The 21752-nt window shown below is 44.3% G+C and overlaps 1 protein-coding gene across 4 annotated transcripts in view; it reads right to left on the reverse strand.

Moving 5' to 3' along the window:
* Window positions 1-21752, reverse strand: part of LOC131108274 (zinc finger MIZ domain-containing protein 1-like) — a 111382-nt gene that overhangs the window by 40275 nt on the left and 49355 nt on the right. For 3 of the 4 annotated variants that reach the window (XM_058059198.1, XM_058059195.1, XM_058059199.1), the window contains exon 3: window positions 19723-19806. The exons of the other annotated variant lie outside the window; for it this stretch is intronic. The gene's annotated coding sequence lies outside the window, so the exon portion shown is untranslated. The remainder of the gene's footprint in view (window positions 1-19722; window positions 19807-21752) is intronic. 4 annotated transcript variants of the gene reach the window in all.

Raw genomic sequence — 21752 nt, forward strand, 5'->3', positions numbered from 1 at the left:
TTTGTCTATATGTGCCCTGTGATTGGCTGGCCACCAGTCCAGGGTGGACCCCGCCTCTTGCCCAAAGACAGCTGGGATAGGCTCCAGCACCCCCGCGACCCTCGTGAGGAAAAAGCGGTAGAAAATGAATGAATGAATGAATGAAAACCAAAACAATGAATGACAAAATTCAGAATAAGAGCTACTAAAGACAATTCCCGGGAATCATGGACTCGTAGAGCAAGGGTTAAAAAAAAAAAAAAAAAACAGAAATGCAAATGTTTTAACATGTTTTAACACTTTAACGTGTCAGTAAACACAACATTCATCTTCATCCCGAGAAGCTTTGCGGAAGGGTGGGGTCAATACAAGGAATATTTTGGTACAGATGAAGGAATTCCTTTTGAACATTTTTCCCACCAATGTGAGATAGGACAACATTTTCCTTCCGACAACCAAATTTTATGCAAAATCGATTAGGGGCAATTTCCACGGATTATTATGGAAGGGCAGGGCAAGTGCCGAGGAAAAATCCATAAAATCTCCGGGCAGATGCAGGAATTATTTTCACCCCTGCAACACTGACTTTTTTTTCCCCGGTGACTGAGCCATGAATCTGAAGGACGAGCTAGTTTGATCGCAGCAGAACCAAAACCGGAGACAAATTCCATCAATTGGGACAGAAGCAGGAATCTTAAATCACATGCCAGTTTTTTTTCCTTTCTGTGTTTTCAAGGTTTTCCAACCTTTTCCCAAGTGACTACGCATTCATCCCATTGAGCGCCTTTCAGTGCGTTAGCTAGCAAAGCTACGCTGGTCTCCGGGCTGCGGAAGGGCGGGGTGCAGGTTTGGGAAAGAATGGGTCAAACGGGATTCCCAATAATTGCTTTCATTCGTCAGTGAGTCACGCACGCGTCCCAACGAGGGCGATCCAAACGGACCGCTCGGCCTTGGCGGAGGTCCGCGCTCCTTCACACCCATTGCTCTCTTTTTCCACCCATTTCCTATTTTCCATCCATTGTCTTCCTCCTTCCATCTTCCCTTCATCCTCATTCGCCTCGCCGCTCTTTCCAGCCCCCCCCACCACTCCTTGTTCCCTCCCTCCTCTGGCCCTAAAAGCAGCCCCTCGGCCGCCCGCTTGTGCTCAGATGGCTGTTACCATGACAACGCCCGTTCTTTCAGCTCCGGCAAAAAAAATCTAATGAAGACAATGTGTTTTCCATTTAGATGAGTTTTGTGGCGCGGCGGGGAGATATGGAGTGTCCATCTTGCCTCCTCTTTCAGCGCAGAGGAAATGTAATTAAAAAGAAAAGGAGCTTTCTAACTCTCCTTCCTCGTTTCCTTCCCTCCGTCTGTCCTTCTGTCTCTTCTGGCCTCTCTGCACGCCAGCAGGTTGCTAACGTGAGCTCGCCGTTTTGACCGCGGCCAGGAAAAAGGAGCAGGAAACGCGTGGCTGCAAAAAAAACACAAACAAACACGGAGGAATGGCGGCCGTCGGCGTGCAAACGGCGGCAGGTAGAAAATGAGAAAACTTCTCTCCGCTGATCGATTACACGGTGAAGGCGAGAGAGCTCGGAAAATAATGAACAAGTTTTCTCCGGGAGGGGGTGAACGGAAAGGTGATTATTTGGCAGCGTCACGCTCCGGGTCGGGAGCAAACGCCACGGCTGGTTAACGTGCACAACGCCACGCCAGCGAGCGCCGATTTGTTACGCCGTTTAAACAGGGCGGCCATTCCGACGCGGGAAGTGTGACGTTTTCATGCTGTAAACAACATTTCTACTGACGGCAGAATTCCTCAAGTATTGGGCTGCTATTTTAGCTTTGGGGGGGGGTTCTAAACTTTATGAACTGATTTTCTGGAGACAACTACGCGGCGAGGAAAAAATCCACTTTACTGCAAAGTCAATGAAGCGCAGTAATAAGTGAATGAGGGGGGGGGGGCAGGGGGGCGCTATATTAAATGTACGTCTGCGTGTTTACAGTGGAAATAGTGAGTCACAGGACATTTTTCTTTGGGTCTCTTTTCCAGTGTTTATGGAGAGCGGTGAGGAACAACACTTCCTGAGAGGAAAGCCAGTTTTCCGAGAGCAGACCCTCGGTCTTCCAGGCTCTCGTAGACAAGAGGGAGGAGGGGGGATGTGGGGGGGTCTGTCTCCAATTTGGGGTTTCCACCCGGTGCCGCCCAAACGCCAGACTGCTAAGAGTGTGATGTGTGCAGCCACAAAACAAACGCGACATCCAGCATGTACACAAACAGGAAGGATGCATGCTGGGAACATTTAAAGGTACAGTCACACATTCTAGATGTTATAGGATATTTATTCATTTTTTACCGCTTTTTCCTACCGCACGAGGGTCGCGGGGGATGCTGGAGTCTATCCCAGCTGTCTTTGGGCAAGAGGCGGGGTCCACTCTGGACTGGTGGCCAGCCAATCACAGGGCACATATAGACAAACAACCATTCACACTCACATTCATACCTATGGACAATTTGGAGTGGCTAATTAACCTAGCATGTTTTTGGAATGTGGGAAGTTTGTTCGGAAATCATTTTTACATTTTCTTTTCGTAATCTTGTGACATTATTCTCGTGAAATTATTACAATTATTGTTAACATTTTCCAGGAATTCCAACTTTATTTTGTTTCCTTATTCCTAATTATCAGTCCCGGGTGTACCCCGCCCCTGAAGTTCTGGGATAGGCTCCAGCATACCCCCCAAAACCCCTATGAGGATACACAGCAGTGGTTTTCAAACCGACGTCAGCAGGCTAGGAAATGGTCAGATCCCCGTCTCCACCACGCCCAACATGTTTTCCTCGTTGGGCATCATCATCATCATCATCATCATCATCACCCAACCGAAATAATGAAATTACGAAATTACGAAATGAATTAAGTGTTATTCCTCTTCCGTGGCTGTGGCTCCCACCGCATTTTTCCCGACAACCGCCTGAATTGTGCACATGCACGCGTTTGAGCGTGTGCACGTGCAGTAGAAATCGCCTTCATGTGCAGCCTCGTGCACGCCACGTGGTTTTTTTTTTTTGCCTTCCTGTTTCCTGTGTAGCGTTCTACTACATGGGAACCACGGCTGCCGAGTTCTTATAAAAATGCACTTCTGCCACCTTGTGGCCATTTTAAAACTGCACCCAACATGACCTCTTCTATTGAGCAGTTGCGTCATCGCCTCTTTTTGCTTCTCGTGCAAAAAAAAAAAAACATCAATAAGACGCAAGAAATACGCCGTTGGTCGCCAAGGAGTTAAAGCCTTCCCATGTGTTTGACGTTCAAGACACGGCGCAGCGTTTTTCCTGAGCGCCATCTTTCTCTCTTCCGTGTTGACTTCCTGTCTGTAATAACCTCGTCCGCCGTCGCTTCCCCTGCACTCAAATCCCAGCAGATCAAAACGTCGCAGTCCATCAAATCCAGAGAAAAGCCTGTTTACTGGTGATCCGCTGCAAAGACAACAGGGAGGGGTGAGCGTGTCGGTGGGTGGCGGTCAGGGAGGGGCAACACTGCAGGAAGCGTTCATTATCCGCCATTGTAAAAAAAAAAAAAAAAGGAGCAACGTGGGATAATTGGTCTCCCAAGCTCGGCGCAGCGTATGCATTTTAAATGAGGACGGCACTGTTGCTCATTTCATATACGGACTACGATACGGACAGCTGCTTGCTCCTATCTGCTGGGGGGGGGGGGGGGGGGGGCTGTGGGACAAATAGACATGTTTAATTATTCCTGGCTTTTAACTACTGTTGTTTATATTATCAGTAGTGAGCCGCGTAATTACACTTTAAGTATCTTAACGCGCTAACTGCACCGTGCTAGCAGGTGAAGCCCGATGATTTCACTTTATTGTCGCCGCTGCTGCCGTTCCTCCGCTGATTAGACGCAAAACAGACATTTTATATGCTCAACGTTGGCATTACGATGTACCCGCTCAATAGGACGGAGGCGGACATCATACCATTCATTATAGCTAGCTCGCGTACCGTTGCATCAATTCATAGCTAGCTCAATTCATACCTAGCTCAATTAATGGCTAGCTCAATTCACGGCTAGCTCAATTCACGGCTAGCTCAATTCATTGCGAGCTGAATTCATAGCTAGCTCAATTCATGGTGAGCTCAATTCATGGCTAGCTAAATTCATGGCGAGCTCAATTCATGGCGAGCTCAATTCATGGCTAGCTCAATTCATGGCTAGCTCAATTCATGGCTAGCTCAATTCATGGCTAGCTCAAGTCATGGCTAACTCAATTAATGGCTAACTAAATTCATAGCGAGCTAAATTCATGGCTAGCTAAATTCATGGCGAGCTCAATTCATGGCGAGCTCAATTCATGGCTAGCTCAATTAATGGCTAGCTCAATTCATGGCTAGCTCAATTCATGGCTAGCTCAATTCATAGCGAGCTAAATTCATAGCTAGCTAAATTCATAGCTAGCTCAATTCATGGCTAGCTCAATTCATGGCTAGCTCAATTCATGGCTAGCTCAATTCATAGCGAGCTAAATTCATAGCTAGCTAAATTCATAGCTAGCTCAATTCATGGCTCGCTCAATTCATGGCGAGCTCAATTCATGGCTCGCTCAAGTCATGGCTAGCTCAATTCATAGCGAGCTAAATTCATGGCTAGCTCAATTCATAGCGAGCTCAATTCATGGCTAGCTCAATTCATGGCTAGCTCAATTCATGGCTAGCTCAAGTCATGGCTAGCTCAAATCATGGCTAGCTCAAATCATGGCTAGCTCAATTCATGGCTAGCTCAATTAATGGCTAACTCAATTCATAGCTAGCTCAATTCATGGCTAGCTCAATTCATGGCTAGCTCAAGTCATGGCTTGCTCAATTAATGGCTAGCTCAATTCATGGCTAGCTCAATTCGTAGCGAGCTAAATTTATAGCTAGCTGGATTCATTGCGAGCTAAATTCATGGCTAGCTCAATTCATGGCTAGCTCAATTCATGGCTAGCTCAATTCATGGCTAGCTCAATTCATGGCTAGCTCAAGTCATGGCTAGCTCAATTCATGGCTAGCTCAATTCATAGCTAGCTCAAGTCTCGCTAGCTAATTTGACAGATCATTAGCTAATAGCTCGATAGCCACACTCCTGGCTTGTTAGCTGGCTAAGTAAAAGGCTGAAGGTACATAATAGAGTTGGTCTTTACACTAAAAACTGCAGATTATGTCCTTAAAAAACGTTTTTCCAAGCCGTAATTCCGCCTCTCCAAGCAGACTTTCCCAGTTAGTGGTAGTTCTTGTGTAAGCCTGCCCCCCCCCCACCCCCCACGCACGCCCACCATCTCCAGCCAAGACTTGTGACCTCTTAAAGGGCCGCTAATGTTCTTAGTGGCCTCAAAAAGAGCAAGCCCGTGGTATTAGCGCCGCCCCGGCCCAGCATTAGAGCCCGGCGCTGACCAGGGAAGCTAAGAGGGCGGCGGCGGGCGGCAGAAGCGCCAGAGTTTAAGTGAATTAAGCCGAACTAATTTGCATTCAGCCCCGGCACGAGTTGGCCCCACCGCATGCTGGAGGGGCGCCGCGCCTGGGCTGCCACCTCGTAATAGCGTTAAACACCTTGGGAGGGGGCGGGGCTGCGAGTGGCGCCGCGGGTGGAAGGAGGAACGGGAGCGGATGGGCAGGTGAGGAAGCGTGTCTGATTAATGGCTAGCCTTCTTCCTTTCAGCATCACCTCCTTCTGGCACCTCCCTCCTCCGGCCTCCTGCTCCCCTTCCTTGAGGTCTCCAATCCGGGACCATCCATCACCCCCCCCCCCCCCCCCCCCAAACACAAGGCTACCAGAGGACCTCGCTAGCCCGACGTAGCCCCCCGTCTGCGGCTGTTGTTAGCATTGCCCGCTAATCCTTCAGCCTGTGGAACGTCCGATACTCAGCAGGTACTTCATGCATCATTTAGCGCTGGAATGCACATCATAGTACTCGTATTACAGTGGTGCTGATGCTGCCACAGGAATACTACTGTATACTGCATAGCTTACTTAACCGCAACACCAGCCCGGACTACTACTACTACTAGTAATAATACAAATACTAGCTAGTTTTTCCAGTAGTTAGTCAGTAGTTAATGGGAACTAATCATGTTTCAACTGCTATTTAGTCATTTTTCTATGCTCTAACTACAAATATAATACTATATATTACTACTGAATCCTACTTGGGCGGCACGGTGGTCTAGGGGTTAGCGCACAGACCTCACAGCTAGGAGACCAGGGTTCAATCCCACCCTCGGGCATCTCTGTGTGGAGTTTGCATGTTCTCCCCGTGCATGCGTGGGTTTTCTCCGGGTACTCCGGTTTCCTCCCACATTCCAAAAACATGCTAGGTTAATTGGCCACTCCAAATTGTCCATAGGTATGAATGTGAGTGTGAATGGTTGTTTGTCTATATGTGCCCTGTGATTGGCTGGCGACCAGTCCAGGGTGTACCCCGCCTCTCGCCCGAAGACAGCTGGGATAGGCTCCAGCACCCCCCGCGACCCTCGTGAGGAAAAGCGGTAGAAAATGAATGAATGAATCCTACTTGAAAGGATTCCGCTTACCGTGGTTCGAGTCTGGAACCAATGAGCAATAAACGAGGGATCACTAAAACAGCCAAATAACGACGGAACATAGCAACAAGAGTCCAAGCTGTCGTGACAATGTGGTCAAAAACAAGGTAATATACATACAAGCTAATATACAATAATTAGTAATATCTAACTAATATCTTAGGTGATCAAACCACAAAGACCACCGACTTTATATGGAATAGTTAGCTATATGAATATATTAGTATTCATGGCATAAAGCATGACACTGAGCGGCCATATTGGCTGTGGAGGAAGTGCATCATTCAGGACAAGAGCGAGCGAGAGGCTTGAATGAGGACAAAACAGGCTCCATCCTCCTGGGTTGGGGGGGGGGGGGGGGGGGGGGGGGTTGAAAATGGACTAACTGGACTTGCTGCTCACTTTGCCAACGCTACTCAACCCGACCCGTTTCTATTAGAACAAAGTTCCCAGACGCCGCGGTCTTACGGGTGCAACCCAAACGCGGCGCCTTCGTCTTTCTCGTTACGTGCAACCAAGCGGCAGAGCCAAGGACTGCAATACGTGTGCTTTGTATTCTTTGTATTCTTTAGCGTGCTGCCGGAGGACACAAAACAGCGCTCATTGATTTGGGGGCGAAAGTCTGGTCGATACACACACACACACACACACACACACACAACATGGAGGAAGGGGGCGGGGAATCACACACACACACACACACACACACACACACACACGCAGTCAGCTGCCACTGGAGACGAAGCAGGTGATCATAGCTGCATCATTTGTTCCCACACAAGCATGCACACGTATATGATGGGATGCGAGCTGAATTCCGTAAGGCAGCTCCTTGACTGGAGGGGAGGCGTGTCTTAGCGTTAAATCCTTTATCAAGTAGCCGGCAAATCAAACATTGATTTTCATGAGCTGTTGTGCCCGAGGGCAATGAGGATCATGTACCCCCCTCCCCCACCCACCCGCACCCCCACCCCCACCACCCACCCACACTGTGAGCAAACATGAAGTGGAGATGTTGTGCGTGATGGCAACTGGTGCAAACCAAACAGACCCAACAACTGTGCTAACCATCTTTGGCAGAGGTAGGGAACCTACGGCTCGGGAGCCAGGTAGGGCTCTTTTGATGACTGTATCTGGCTCTCAAGCGTTTCTTACCACAATAAAAATGTATGTTTGCTAACATTTTAAAGTAAACATCACAGAAATCACTGTTAAAAATATTAAAAATCAACAACTTTCTTATGCGGGGCGGCACGGCGGTCTGGTGGTTAGTGCGCAGACCTCACAGCTAGGAGACCAGGGTTCGGTCCCCGCCCTCGGCCATCTCTGTGTGGAGTTTGCATGTTCTCCCCGTGCATGCGTGGGTTTTCTCCGGGTACTCCGGTTTCCTCCCACATTCCAAAAACATGCTAGGTTAATTAGCCATTCCAAATTGTCCATAGGTATGAATGCGAGTGTGAATGGTTGTTTGTCTATATGTGCCTTGTGATTGGCTGGCGACCAGTCCAGGGTGTACCCCGCCTCTCGCCCGAAGACAGCTGGGATAGGCTCCAGCACCCCCCGCGACCCTCGTGAGGAAAAAGCGGTAGAAAATGAATGAATGAATGAATGAACTTTCTTATGCATTTTAATCCGTCCATTTATTTTCTACTGCAATACGGCCGACCATATCCATCTTTCCTGATGATATTTTCCAGGTCAAACACCAAAACTCGATTATTACTGGGTAATGTGGTAGTGTACCTCGGTCATTAAGATGTAAATGTAAACTTTCCTCCTTTAGTCAAATAGCTAAAGCTGCAGAACCAAGCCTTCTGGCAAAGATGGCCAAAAGAATGAAATATACTGAGTACGGTGCAAAACCATGCAGCAGCAGAAGTTGCATTAATGGCAGAAAGTATTTGATTTATTATTAGACACTGCGCTGCTCACGAAAGTGTGCTGGCCACACCCCCTTGGCGTGGGGTAGTGTGCCTGGTCTACGTAATTAGAGCCCATTATATCTAAAACTGTTGGTCTTACATAAAAATGCACACATTTTATTGCATTCAATGTTTAAAAAAATGTATATGGCTCTCACAGATACACATTTTAAAATATCTGGCCTTCATGGCTCTCGTAGCCAAAAAGGTTCCCGACCCCTGATCTTTGGTATCGAACACGGTTGCATCGTCGTTGCCGATTAATTCATGGCGACACCGCCAACTTTCTGCTGTAATCGAGTCGGGAAACAATCCGATGGCGAGCACGTGAGCGGCCCCCTGAAAATATCGCCACAGCTGTTAACGTCACCGCCTCAGTCGAACGGCAGCATCTGACACCAGATTAGGCACCCTTAAAAATAACCCAAAGGAAATTGGTCCATGACACAACTGGTCAAAGTGGTCTTAGGGGTTATTTGTACATCTCGTATGTCATAGATGAGCAATGGAAGGATCCACTTCATCAGCTATCCATTATTCACCCAAAAAGACCCCAAAAATAGGACATGTTTGTTTTGGTTTTGGGCTGCGTAGTGTGAAGGAAAGTCGGAGGAGGACGCTACCAAGACGCTGCATGCAGGGGGGTGGCCACAGACTACAGGCTGCGGTGGCATGAGCAATAGGTGTCGGCATATGACGCGTCTTTTCTTTATTTTTTTTTTTTATTGCAAACATTCTAATGGTTTTATTTCATTTGAATTATTTCATGCATCGGATTCAAATTGAGTGCATCCCATAATCAGTTCCCAGTTCCACAAGCAAGAACAATCTTGCATCCAACACATCCACTAAAATAATCGCATTAAAAAAAAATGCTCTTTAATACAGTTGAAAAGCAGGATTTCCAGAAATGCTGCAAATGTTAGACAGCATGAATTGAACAATTCCACAACTTTACAACAATGAGCGGTAATCCACTGCTAATATGGATGGTTTGAAGACCAGATTATTTCTATTTTCATCTATTCTAGTGGAATTCTTACAACTCATTGTAATGGTAATGGTAATGGTAATGGTAATGGTTTTATTTTATTTGAACATGCATCAGATTCCAATTGAATGCATCACATAATCAGTTCCCAGTTCCACATGTCCAAAAGGAGTAGGAAGAAGCAAAGCTTATTAAATCCTACCCCTCCATCTGGTACTTTTACAATCAGTAACTGTTATATTTGTTCACTTCCTGCTTTCCTAATATCATTTTAATTTTTTTTACATTTATTTTATTAATTTTATGATTTTTTTTGCGTGTATTGGAGGTGGAATGTCTACCAACAGGAGATAAAAAAGATTTAAAAAAAAGAAGACAGGAAAAAAATAATAAAAACAAAAATTGGTAATACAATAATAGTACAGTAACATAATTGTGCTATATTGGTGAGAAAAAAACATGTATAGATATAATAATAAAGGTAAATTAAGTTAAACAAAAAATACTAAATAAAGAATGCTAATTAACAAATGGATCATAAAATAAATACAAAAAACAATTGTGTCTGTTTGCTGATCGCTTAACTGAAAGGCAGAAATTGGCCGCAATTTGAGCACCCCCGCCACGCACCCCCTCACCCCACAGCCGAAACCCAGACAAGGCGCCGTACTTCGCCCCTCCACCCCAATCCTAGTTCTCGTTTTGTCCCATTTCCCATTTTTCTTCCTGCATTTGCGTCGTGTATTAAAATAAGCATAGCGCTTACCCTATGCTTTCATGGGTGTTTTATTTATTTTATTTTATTTATTATTATATATATATATGACATGTCTTTTCACCAAAATCGATCAATTTATTGACACATTCCTAAGTTTTTGTTCATATTTTTGGGTGTCTGGAACAGTCATGGCTCCCTACGGTAAAAATAGCCTCAGCTTGCGTACGTTTTGATCGATTAGTTCCATTAGTTCCAAAAGGTTTGAGATACCACCGTAAACTACCGACTACCAAAAAGGCAAAGCAGGACCTTCAAACTCCTTCTCTCATCAACTCCTGACAAAAGCCAGCAAGTCCTCATGTTGAACTGGAAGATGGAAAACACCAAACCCCGATGACATGGAAGCATTGTGACATTTCCAGGCGGGACTCACAGGAAATCATGTAAGAGATACATGAGCACATAATGGAAAGCACCGCTGGTGGGGGCGGGAGGGGGCGGGGACGGGGGTGTAAGGAAAAGGTTCCTGTGTAGGAATTCCAAACAAAACGGAAAAGACGTGCCTTATGTAACTGTCAGTGCTGGACTACGTCTAAGATTGTCACGGTGTTTCCGTGGAGTTCTTCCACATGACATCCCTCCCAGTGACCGCGGGTCGATTCCACTGGATGGTTGGCGTCATAAACATAAGATAAGATAAGATAAGATTTTTTAACGTTTTTCCCGCTGATTGAGGTGAGGGAATGTTGCATTGTTTTTCCTGTGCAGGTTAGTTAGTGCAGGAGCCCCCCCTCACCAGACAAGACCCTCACCCCACCCGCTTCGCCCTCCCTTTCCCTCCCCATGAATCAACAGTGCAAGACTTTGACCCCCGGAGGCCCCCGGAGCAGCCGGGTGACCCCGGCTGAAATGTGAGCCGTTAGCTTTCCACTCTGAGGGTGAAAGCGGACAACCTGACCCGACTGTGTGGTTTCTGCAGGGGGGGGGGGGGGGGGGGGGTATGCAGACGTAAACACACAAAACAAAACACAGACGCACCAAAACATAGACACCTGCATCCATCATGTGTCTCCGTGATGATGAGGCCGCCACCCCTTTCCACCAAAACAGGAAGCCCACCTAAAAAAGGGCTTGGCTGTTTAAAAAGGGGCGGCGGCCTTGCTGGGAATCTTCTTATTCACGTTCAGGTCCTCGCAGGAAGGAGCGCAACGCATCGAAAGCTAACCAGGCAATGCTCGGGACATTAAATAACAATGCGTTACGGGAAGTTTGGGGTCGAGTCCGACCTTCCGGAAGGAATAAATGAGGCTCACCGAGGCTCCACTGTACTTCCGTGAGCAGCCATGTCACATCCGATGTCACAATAAGGCCCCATTTCCTCTTCTATTGTTATCACACATTTCCTGTCTTTCATTCATTTCATTTCCTGATGGTTTCCGTGTTCACAGAATCATGGAATCATGGAATTAGCCGATAAAAACTAAACCTACTAAGTGGAATCTCATGGACCTAATGTGAATGAAATGAATATTTGTGTGGGGAAGTATTTCCCTGGCGGACTGCCCAAGCATGGCCCAAGAATGTCATCACAAACAATAACACCATGGAGGGCGCATGGAAGCTAGCTGGGTTAGCTTAGTTTAGCAGAGCATACTGGCGTGGTTGTGTGTGTGTGTGTGTGTGTGTGTCTCTACGCGTGTGTTGACACTGTGTCGTGTTTCACTACTTGTTCATGTAAACCAGCGTTTTACGATGCTAGCGTAGTTAAAGTTCGGGAAGCTTGTTTATTCTCCCCTCCCAGCTCAACAAACATTCCCCGCCTACAAAAAAAAAAAAGTTGAATTATGTAAACAACATAAGTGTCATGAAAAATATCAACTGGAATTGCATGAGTGACTACATCTTCCTTAACCGCATTACAGTTAGCAGTGGCTGACATTAGCAATGTTAGCCAAGCTACGTTTGCTTCCGAATTACTGGACTATTAATCGTCTATGCCAGGGGTGGACAAACTTTTTGATCACATTGATATAACAAAATTTGGGGGGGGGCAGACTATATATTTTACACGTAACAGTCCACCTGGTATTATTGTATCTGTAAAATTGTCATGCTATCTGCTATTATTATTTATTATTTTATATTTAAATACATTTTATTTTAATTATTATAGTATTTTATTATTTTTAAAATATTTAAATATAATATAATATTTAAATATATATTTTATAATATATTATATTAAATATAATATTTTTAAAATATTTAAATATAATATTTTTAAAATAATAAAATACTATAATAATTAAAATAAAATTAAAATAATAATTATTATATTATTATTATGTAAAATATGCAAATATAACAATATTATTATATATAATTAATATAATAATTAGCATGAATATAATAAATATAATAATCATAATAGTTATAATAATAATATAATAATTATTATTTTAATTTTTATGATTATTATGTGCTTGTGTCTCTTTTTTCAGGAGCATTTTGTAAACAACAGACCATGTCAAACAACAAAATTGATACAACCATCAAAAGGTTGGCTCAGGCCATGATGCCAGGTTGTATGTTGACTTTAAATTAAATAGTTTGGAAAGATTGGGCGGGCCGTATTCAAACACTTGGCGGGCCGGATGTGGCCCCCGGGCCGTAGTTTGCCCACCCTCTGGTCTATGCGGTTAAAATTAGTGTCCAAAATAAATTTGTAAAAAATCATAATCATATTTTATAGGGCCGTACTTCCTGCCATCACACAAAAACTGCATTTTCCGTCCAAAGGTCCCAACTTCTTCTGTAAATTGCACCACTTTGGGGACCCTGGGGGGGGGGGGGGGGGGGGGGGGGTTACACAACCAGTCCCTAAGCAAAGGGAAGATCAGGTTCCGATAAGACGTCTTATTGATGGGGTTGCTCCAATAAAGTGATCTGTGGTAGAATGTGAAAAGGTTGGGTGGGGTGGGGGGTGGGGGGGTCCAAACAAGCGTTATCTTTGCAGCAATAAGGATAAAGATTCTTTTAACAGGATTTGGCCTGACCCACCACATTATAGCTGGGAGCTGATGCAGCAGTCTGCAGCCAGAACTGGATCATTTTTCATCTCCAAATCTGCTTTGGCATGGTCAGGAGTGCCAGTGTGTGTGTGTGTGTGTGTGTGTGGGGTGTGTGTGTGTGTGTGTCTTTGTGGGGAGGGGTTGGGCCCGCCAGCCAGGGTAGCATTGTGGTCCAATCTCGGGTGTTTTTTTTAATGGTGCGACTCTGACAACACAAGGCTGGGTCTTCCCTCACTGCTCAGCTGAGCAATCAGGTCACCTCGTCTTGACAGACACACACACACACACACACACACACACACACACACACACACACAAAGCCGTAAACATGCACAGTACATGCAGCCCGCAGCTGTTGCCAGTGATGTCAGTCCAGATTTGGCCAAAGTGGCCTTTTGTTTCTGAGGAAGGAACCCAGAAGAGAGTCAACGCTCCATTTGGCAAGGAACAATCCCAGCATTTCATAATAGTAATAACTACAAAAGCTACACCAAGCGCCATATTTCCCCCCGTATTGTCATTTATATCATTAGTCCGACATTTATTTCATACACACGTGTAAATTAATTGACCGTAAAAACTATTGGATTCTTGATGATATCGATATTAGTTCACCGGCTCTTCACAAAACGTCAAAAGGTCCTCAGGTCCCAACTCCAAAGGTCCCCTCTTGATTCATATCCTGGGATCATACCATCCAGAATTATCCCATGACCCGGATCATTCATTCATTCATTTTCTACCGCTTTTCGCGGGGGTGCTGGAGCCTATCCCAGCTGTCTTCGGGCGTAAGGCGGGGTACACCCTAGACTGGTCGCCAGCCAATCACAGGGCACATATAGACAAACAACCATTCACACTCACATTCATACCTATGGACAATTTGGAGTGGCTAATTAACCTAGCATGTTTTTGGAATGTGGGAGGAAACCGGAGTACCCGGAGAAAACCCACGCATGCACGGGGAGAACATGCAAACTCCACACAGAGATGCCCGAGGGTGGGATTGAACCCTGGTCTCCTAGCTGTGAGGTCTGCGCGCTAACCACTAGACCACCGTGCCGCCCCTGACCCGGATCAGTCTTTGATATTTTATTTTTATTTATAAAAATTTTTATTTTATTTATTTTTATTTATTTTTATTTTTTGGAAACTTCTCCTGTATTTTTTTTTCTAAGTCTTCTGACCATTTTTGTGGAGTTATATACACAAATGCCAAAAATGGTCCTATCTCGTAATATTAAAGAATTATTAAAAAAAAAACTCCTGGATCCAGACGGTGATTTGGAGCATCCTCAAAATCGAATTACTTCTTTCTTATCCTATTTATGATCATTCCTGAAAATTTCATCCAAATCCATTCTGGACTTTTCAGGTTATTTTGAAGACAAACAAAATAAAATAATAAACATGGGCAAAAACATAACCTCCTTAGCGGTGTGAGGACGTTTGGGTTGCATACGTTGGAGATGATTTTTAATCGGCCATGACGACCTTGCAAATATGAATGATGAATTTATTGATAAACGTTACAGCTGCCACATAACAATAAACATAACATAACATAAATGACTGGAAATCACAATAAACCAAAGAAGAGTAAATAATCACATTCCTATTGTTGACCAAAAAAGAAAAAATATGGACTTGCATGAGGAATTATGACAATAATTTCCTAAAAAAGGGAACGTCTTGAACATCCTGGTACTTTCAAGTCAAAATGCAAACAATAAAAATCTACTTTCTGCAGCAATTAGCTCTCTAGCGCCTCTTAATGATCCGCCTTTTCTACAGTTGTAAAGTCTGTGGTGTCATGTTCCGTGCAGCCAAATCACGGAGGTGGGGGGTGGGGGGGGGGGCTTTTACGGAATGAGCTGCACCCCCTCGTTGATCGAGGAAAAAGCTCGGCCCACGTTCCCATACGCACGGGTGTGCGTGCACGCGTGTGTGCACTCAGAGATACACGCGTCACCTGCTGACATGCGATACAAAGCCGACACGACACACCGTGGGGGTGGGGGGTGGGGGTGGGGGGGGGCTTGGTGTACTACGCTGCTGGTAAATAATTCTCCACTCCCCTGACACGTCACGCTGCGACTGGCAACCCGAGGAAGGAAGGCTTTGCTCTGACAGGCGTCAGACTTCAGCAGGGGCGTGCTAACTTTTTCACTGAGGGCCGCACGCTGAAAAATGAAAGGATTCATGTCGTTATGCTAACACGTATTTTCACATATTTCAAGATAAAAACTATATCTCAGCTTTGGGATGTACGCGAGATGAAAAAGTCGACTGTTAATATCCATGCCACTCTGCCGTCTTTTTTAGTTTATGGATTATGGAAGTATTTCAACTTTTTCTTTAAAAAAAAATCTTTTTTTTTCTCAAAATATGACTTAAAGAAAACTTTTTTTTGATAATATTTGAACTTTCCTGCTACTAAAATTATATTATTTAATTAAATAATATAATTTAATTATATTTATATTTATATTATATTTAAAATATAATATTTATAATATAATATTTAATTAAATAATAATAAATAATAATAATAATTTTATGATGTTCTCAGGAAATGACAACTTTTTTTCTCTTCATATTTTGATTTTATTCTTACCGATTTTTTCTATTCTTATTGAATAAAATTTAAATACAAAAAATATATAAAATAAAAATAAAAATATAATAAAATATAATAAATATACCACATTTATTCTCAAATACAATACAGGTGATGATTTGAGGTATTTTTTAAAAATTCTAATAAGTAAATCATGATTTTCATTTTCATGACAATTTTCAAACCTATTTTAAATTTTTTATGTCAGAATTTCTTTCAATTCTTGTTTCTACGGTTATCGTAACACTCAAATTAAGTCACAGCCAAAATTTGAAAAAATCTAAAACCTAAAAATGAAAGCAGAACTCCCTAATTGAGCACCAGATCTGGAAAGGGGAGGTCCCTTTCGATGCCATTTCCTGTTCTATGGTTATCATTACACTTTCCTCTTTGCCACACTTACTACAATCAAGCGCATCAAAGATCATCTATTTGTTAGCATTGTAACTCTCCTAATGCGACGGCCGCTGCTAACTCGGTAATAAAATGACGGCGGCGAGCTTACGGGCCAGCGGAGCAAACATCTGATGTTGGAGGTCAGATTGTTGCTCCCCGCTACGATATTTTTAAAGAGCGACGCCATAGCCGTGTTTAGAGAAGCAATTTCTGGAGGCGGAACAAAAGGGCAGAGGTCACACAGAACACAAAAGCTCCGTCCAAAATATGAGAGCAGAAAGGGGGGGGGGGTGGGGGGGGGCTGCGAAGTCAAATAGAAAATCATTTGTAGGGATTTTATAGACGGCAGATTTAACGTCCATCTGATGGCAAAAAAAGAGAGATCAGAATTAATCCTCTTAGTCGTTTGTTTGCTAATCTGATTTGGTCTGATTTTTTGAGGCTGCTATGTGAGGTTGTGGTTGGTTACTGATGCTGCCTCTGGACCTCACCTCCAGCATCACAACATCATAGAACCCCCCCCCACCCCCCCACACATCGGCGCAGTCAATCCCAAATCATGTCTGCGAAATGATCCCCCCCGCCCCCACCGTGTCGGAGCGCCACGCTACAGCACGCTCCACATAAATGACCTACTTTGCACATTAACACACATTCACGTGCGGGCCCCGCGTCGGGGGCGGCTTCCTCGTCGGTGAACCCCGGCGTGTCACCGCTTAGAAACGTCTGCCTTCTTTGAACACCGCGGGCCAAAAAAACGCCGTGGGGGAAGCGACCCGATGCTAAAATGACAACACTTCTTGGCAAGGGAGACGATGTTTATCCAAGAGGAGACTGAGGGCAGCAAGAAGACAGCAGTAGAGTCAACAATATACTCATTAACACATTATAATGGGACCTTCTGTACACATCTGGACACCATGGCTCGGATATTTTGGGAGGTTCTAGAACGGAAACACGGGAAAATACTAATAATAAAATGATTGTCTACTGGGCGGCACGGCGGTCTGGTGGTTAGTGCGCAGACCTCACAGCTAGGAGACCAGGGTTCAATTCCCACCCTCGGCCATTTCTGTGTGGAGTTTGCATGTTCTCCCCGTGCATGCGTGGCTTTTCTCCGGGTACTCCGGTTTCCTCCCACATTCCAAAAACATGCTAGGTTAATTAGCCACTCCAAATTGTCCATAGGTATGAATGTGAGTGTGAATGGTTGTTTGTCTATATGTGCCCTGGGATTGGCTGGCGACCAGTCCTGGGTGTACCCCGCCTCTCGCCTGAAGACAGCTGCGACCCTCGTGAGGAAAAGCGGTAGAAAATGAATGAATGAATGATTGTCTACTGCAAATTTTCTTAGCTTTCATGTTTTTGAAACGCACAAGCAGGCAAAAAACGAGCCTTCTAATTAGCGGACGCCAGCACCGGCAGCATCCGGGGCGTCCTTCGGTGTCGTTTGTGCCACACAAGCGAAGACAGAACATCCCGGGAGTGGGATGTCGTGTGCAACAAGGAATAACGTGATGTGTGGCGTCATGCCACTTGCAGACACAAACACACGCACGGCATCAAACACAATGCAACACAACGGCGCAGCAGAAAGTCAACAAGGCTTTGGACACGCGTCATGTTGGCGAGGGAGGACGCTTGAGTGCACGGAAGCACGCGGCCTGACATGGATAAATGTGTACGTTCTTCCTCTCTCTCTCTCTTTCTCACACGCACACACACCAACACACGCACACTGCAACCAAACTTGCTCATGGCGCACGCTAAGGAAATGTAGTAAATGCATCATCTGATATGCATGACTTGAGGTTTCAGCACGGCGGTCTTTTCTCCTCTTGGAAATCGCAGGTTGCATCCATAATTTACGTCGGGCCTCCGTCTGTTCCTCCCCTTCTTTTACCCCCCCCCACCCCCCTCTTCGCACTCCTGGCAATCTGGCTTTTTGCAGCTTAGCTCATTAGCATATTGCACAATGTGCAGATGCCACCAAAAATGATTCACCTTGCAGCGTTTTTGATGCTGTTGTGCACAAACACAAACGACTCTGTCAACATTTTTCTGCGCAGCGGCCCGAACCAAAGCGCGGGGACAAAAAGTCTCAATTCGGGTCGGGTGGTGGTGGGGGGGTGTTGGTGTTCCGCTTCAAAACAGTCCGTCAGCAAACGTCGCGGCTCATGCTAACCAAGAACAATAACAAAAGGAGATGAAGGATCTCCTGTGTTCACCTCCATGCAATCCTACCAATGTTATCCCACAGGAGACTGAGGGCAGCCGAGCAGAGACTGTGGAGTACAACTACAGTGTCGTCCAGCTCTATGGCTGGGTCGCTCTTTGCGACATCGAGTTCGTTTTTAATACCGTTGACCCAAATATAGGACAGCCCTGAAAATAAAGCAATGCCTTACACTTTAACATTATTAGAGACCTCTAGACATGAAGTAACACCCCTATAATCACCTTTACACTCCTATTATCCAATATGGTAGCCAAAAAGACAAAATAAGAAATAGAAACCCTATTTACCACCTTCTAAATACGCTTTGAAACATTATTATTGACATCTAGATATTAAATAACACCCCTATAATCACCTTTATAATCACCTTTATAATCCTATTACCCAATATGGTAGACATAATAAGACAAATTAAGACATAGAACCTCTGTTTGCCACCTTCCAAATACACTTTTAACCATTATTAGAGACCTCTAGACATGGAATAACACCCCTATAGTCACCTTTACACTCCTATTACCCAGTACGGTAGACAAAAAGACAAAATAAGAAAAAGAAAGCCTGTTTACCACCTTCTAAATACACTTTAAAACATTATTATTGACATCTAGATATTAAATAACACCCATATAATCACCTTTATAATCCTATTACCCAATATGGTTGACATAAAAAGACAAATTAAGACATAGAAACTCTGTTTGCCACCTTCCAAATACGCTTATAAACATTATTAGAGACCTCTAGACATGGAATAACACCCCTATAGTCACCGTTACACTCCTATTACGCAATATGGTAGAGAAAAAGACAAAATAAGAAATAGAAACCCTGTTTACCAACTTCCATATACACTTTTAAACATTATTAGAGACCTCTAGACATAGAATAACACCCCTATAGTCACCTTCACACTCCAATTACCCAATATGGTAGACATGATAAGACAATATAAGACATAAATAAGACTTGTGTGTTGTAGTAAATGCGTTGCAGTGCCAGGGGACGGAAAGTAGCATCGGGGTTCAGGGGTCGAGTTTTAGCATGCTGACTGTTTTGGCCACAACAGTGTTTGGGATCATTGTGGCTAATGGGATGTGGTTCAAACCTGCAAAAAAGGCCTGTTGTTGCGGCAATCAGGTCTGGTGCTTGTGTGTCTCACTCAATATTCCAGTAACATTGCTGACAGCCAGCGTGGAATAAAAGCCGGATCCTTACCGTGGAGGAGGGCGTTCCTGTGTTTGGCTTTGACAAATTCAGTTCCTTAATCCTCATCGATCACGCCCCCCCCCCCCGCCACGTCTGAAATGAAACAAAAAGCGAGAAGAAACGTGAAGAAAGTGTGAGGAACAAACAACAACAAGAAAAGCGACACATGAAATCTGCTTTCCAGCGATAGCGGAACAAGCGTCTGGGTGGCGTGCTTTATCGAGATGTAATAAAGCACCCCTGTCGCGCGTCTGACAGATTGGAGGCGTCTAACAAGGACTGACAGCGCTGGAGACGACGTGCCCCCCCCCCACCGCCGCCCCCCCCTCTCTAATCCCTGACAAATATCACACATAAAACACTTGAAATGACAAAACGCACGTTGATTTCCTGGCGTTGCGGCGTTGCCAAAGCAGCTGTCGGTTGAGTCTGTTCCGGCTTTGCTGGGTTCCACTCCAGCCTCGCCGCGTCCGCACCGATGTCTGGCGGTTCAAATGGCGGCGGCACATTTGGGGGCCTTAAATATCTTTACAGGCGACATTTAATTACTGTTAACGCCAGCCGGCTAAATACGCCTCTATGAGGCCAATTAAATTAGTCATATGGCTTTTAATTAACCAAATACAATCTGATATTGGAATTTCACACTCGGATGTGGGAAACGGAGAGAGGGGGCGCTTGAGCGCAGAGAAAAGCTCGGGGCTCGTTAGGAAGTCTTTTGGAGGGCTTCTCGTGGAGGTTTGCACTTTGGACCCAAGCAGGTATGGCCGCCATGTTTACTGTTTACGTTACTGCAGTGGAGGAAACGTTTAAGCGGCGTACAACATGGCATTCTTCACTCATCGCCTGCTGACGCAAAGAAACAGGAAATGGAAATGCGCTACATGGCCGCAACCAGCAGAGGCGCTGTCAATCATTCATTTCATTCCTTTGTTGTCATTAGCTTAGCTTGGAGGCCTTTTTTTTAGCATAGAAAACCAGCTTACTACCTTCTAAATTCACATTTTAATATTATTAGAGACCTGTAGACATCCAATAGCACCCCTATAGTTATCTTTATACAAATATTAGCAAATATAGTCAAAATAATGAGAAAATAAGACATACCTGTATAACGGCACAAATCGGACTCCCACATGTTAGCATTGGGAGAGTTTTTTTTGTTTTTTTAGCATAGAAAACCAGCTTACTACCTTCTAAATTCTGCTTTTAATATTATTAGAGCCCTGTACACATGAGATAACACCCCTATAGTCATCCTTACACAATAGAAACATACCTGTATAACAGCATAAATAGGACTCCCACATGTTAGCATTGGGAGAGTTTTTTTTGTTGTTTTTTTTAGCATAGAAAACCAGCTTACTACGTGCTAAATTCAGCTTTTAATATTATTAGAGCCCTGTAGACATGAAATAACACCCCTATAGTCATCTTTACACAAATACTAGCCAATATAGTCAAAATAAGACATACCTGTATAACGGCATAAATAGGACACCCACATGTTAGCATTGGGAGAGTTTTTTTGAGCATAAAAAAACCTGCTTACTACCTTCTAAATTCAGCTTTTAACATTATTAGAGCCCTATACACATGAGATAACACCCCTATAGTCATCTTTACGCAAATATTAGCCAATATAGTCAAAATAAGACATACCTGTATAACAACATAAATAGGACTCCCACATGTTAGCATTGGTAGAGTTCTTTTTGTTTGTTTTTTTAGCATAGAAAACCAGCTTACTACCTTCTAAATTCAGCTTTTAACATTATTACAGCCGTATAGACATGAAATAACACCATAATAATCACATCGACACTACTATTACCCAATATTACCCAATATACAATATTACATATACAAAGTACAATATACTACACATAGTACACATAGAAACCAGCCTTCTAAATATGTTTTTTAACATTATTAGAGAGCTCTCTAATAATCTTCCCTGCTCATCTTGACGCTCCGTGAGTCTCTGTGAGCATCGGAGGCGGAAGCGCTAGTTACCCGATGACCGTGTTTGGCGAGTC

The sequence above is a fragment of the Doryrhamphus excisus genome, chromosome 20 (assembly GCF_030265055.1).
Source record: "Doryrhamphus excisus isolate RoL2022-K1 chromosome 20, RoL_Dexc_1.0, whole genome shotgun sequence".
NCBI classification, from domain to species: domain Eukaryota; kingdom Metazoa; phylum Chordata; class Actinopteri; order Syngnathiformes; family Syngnathidae; genus Doryrhamphus; species Doryrhamphus excisus.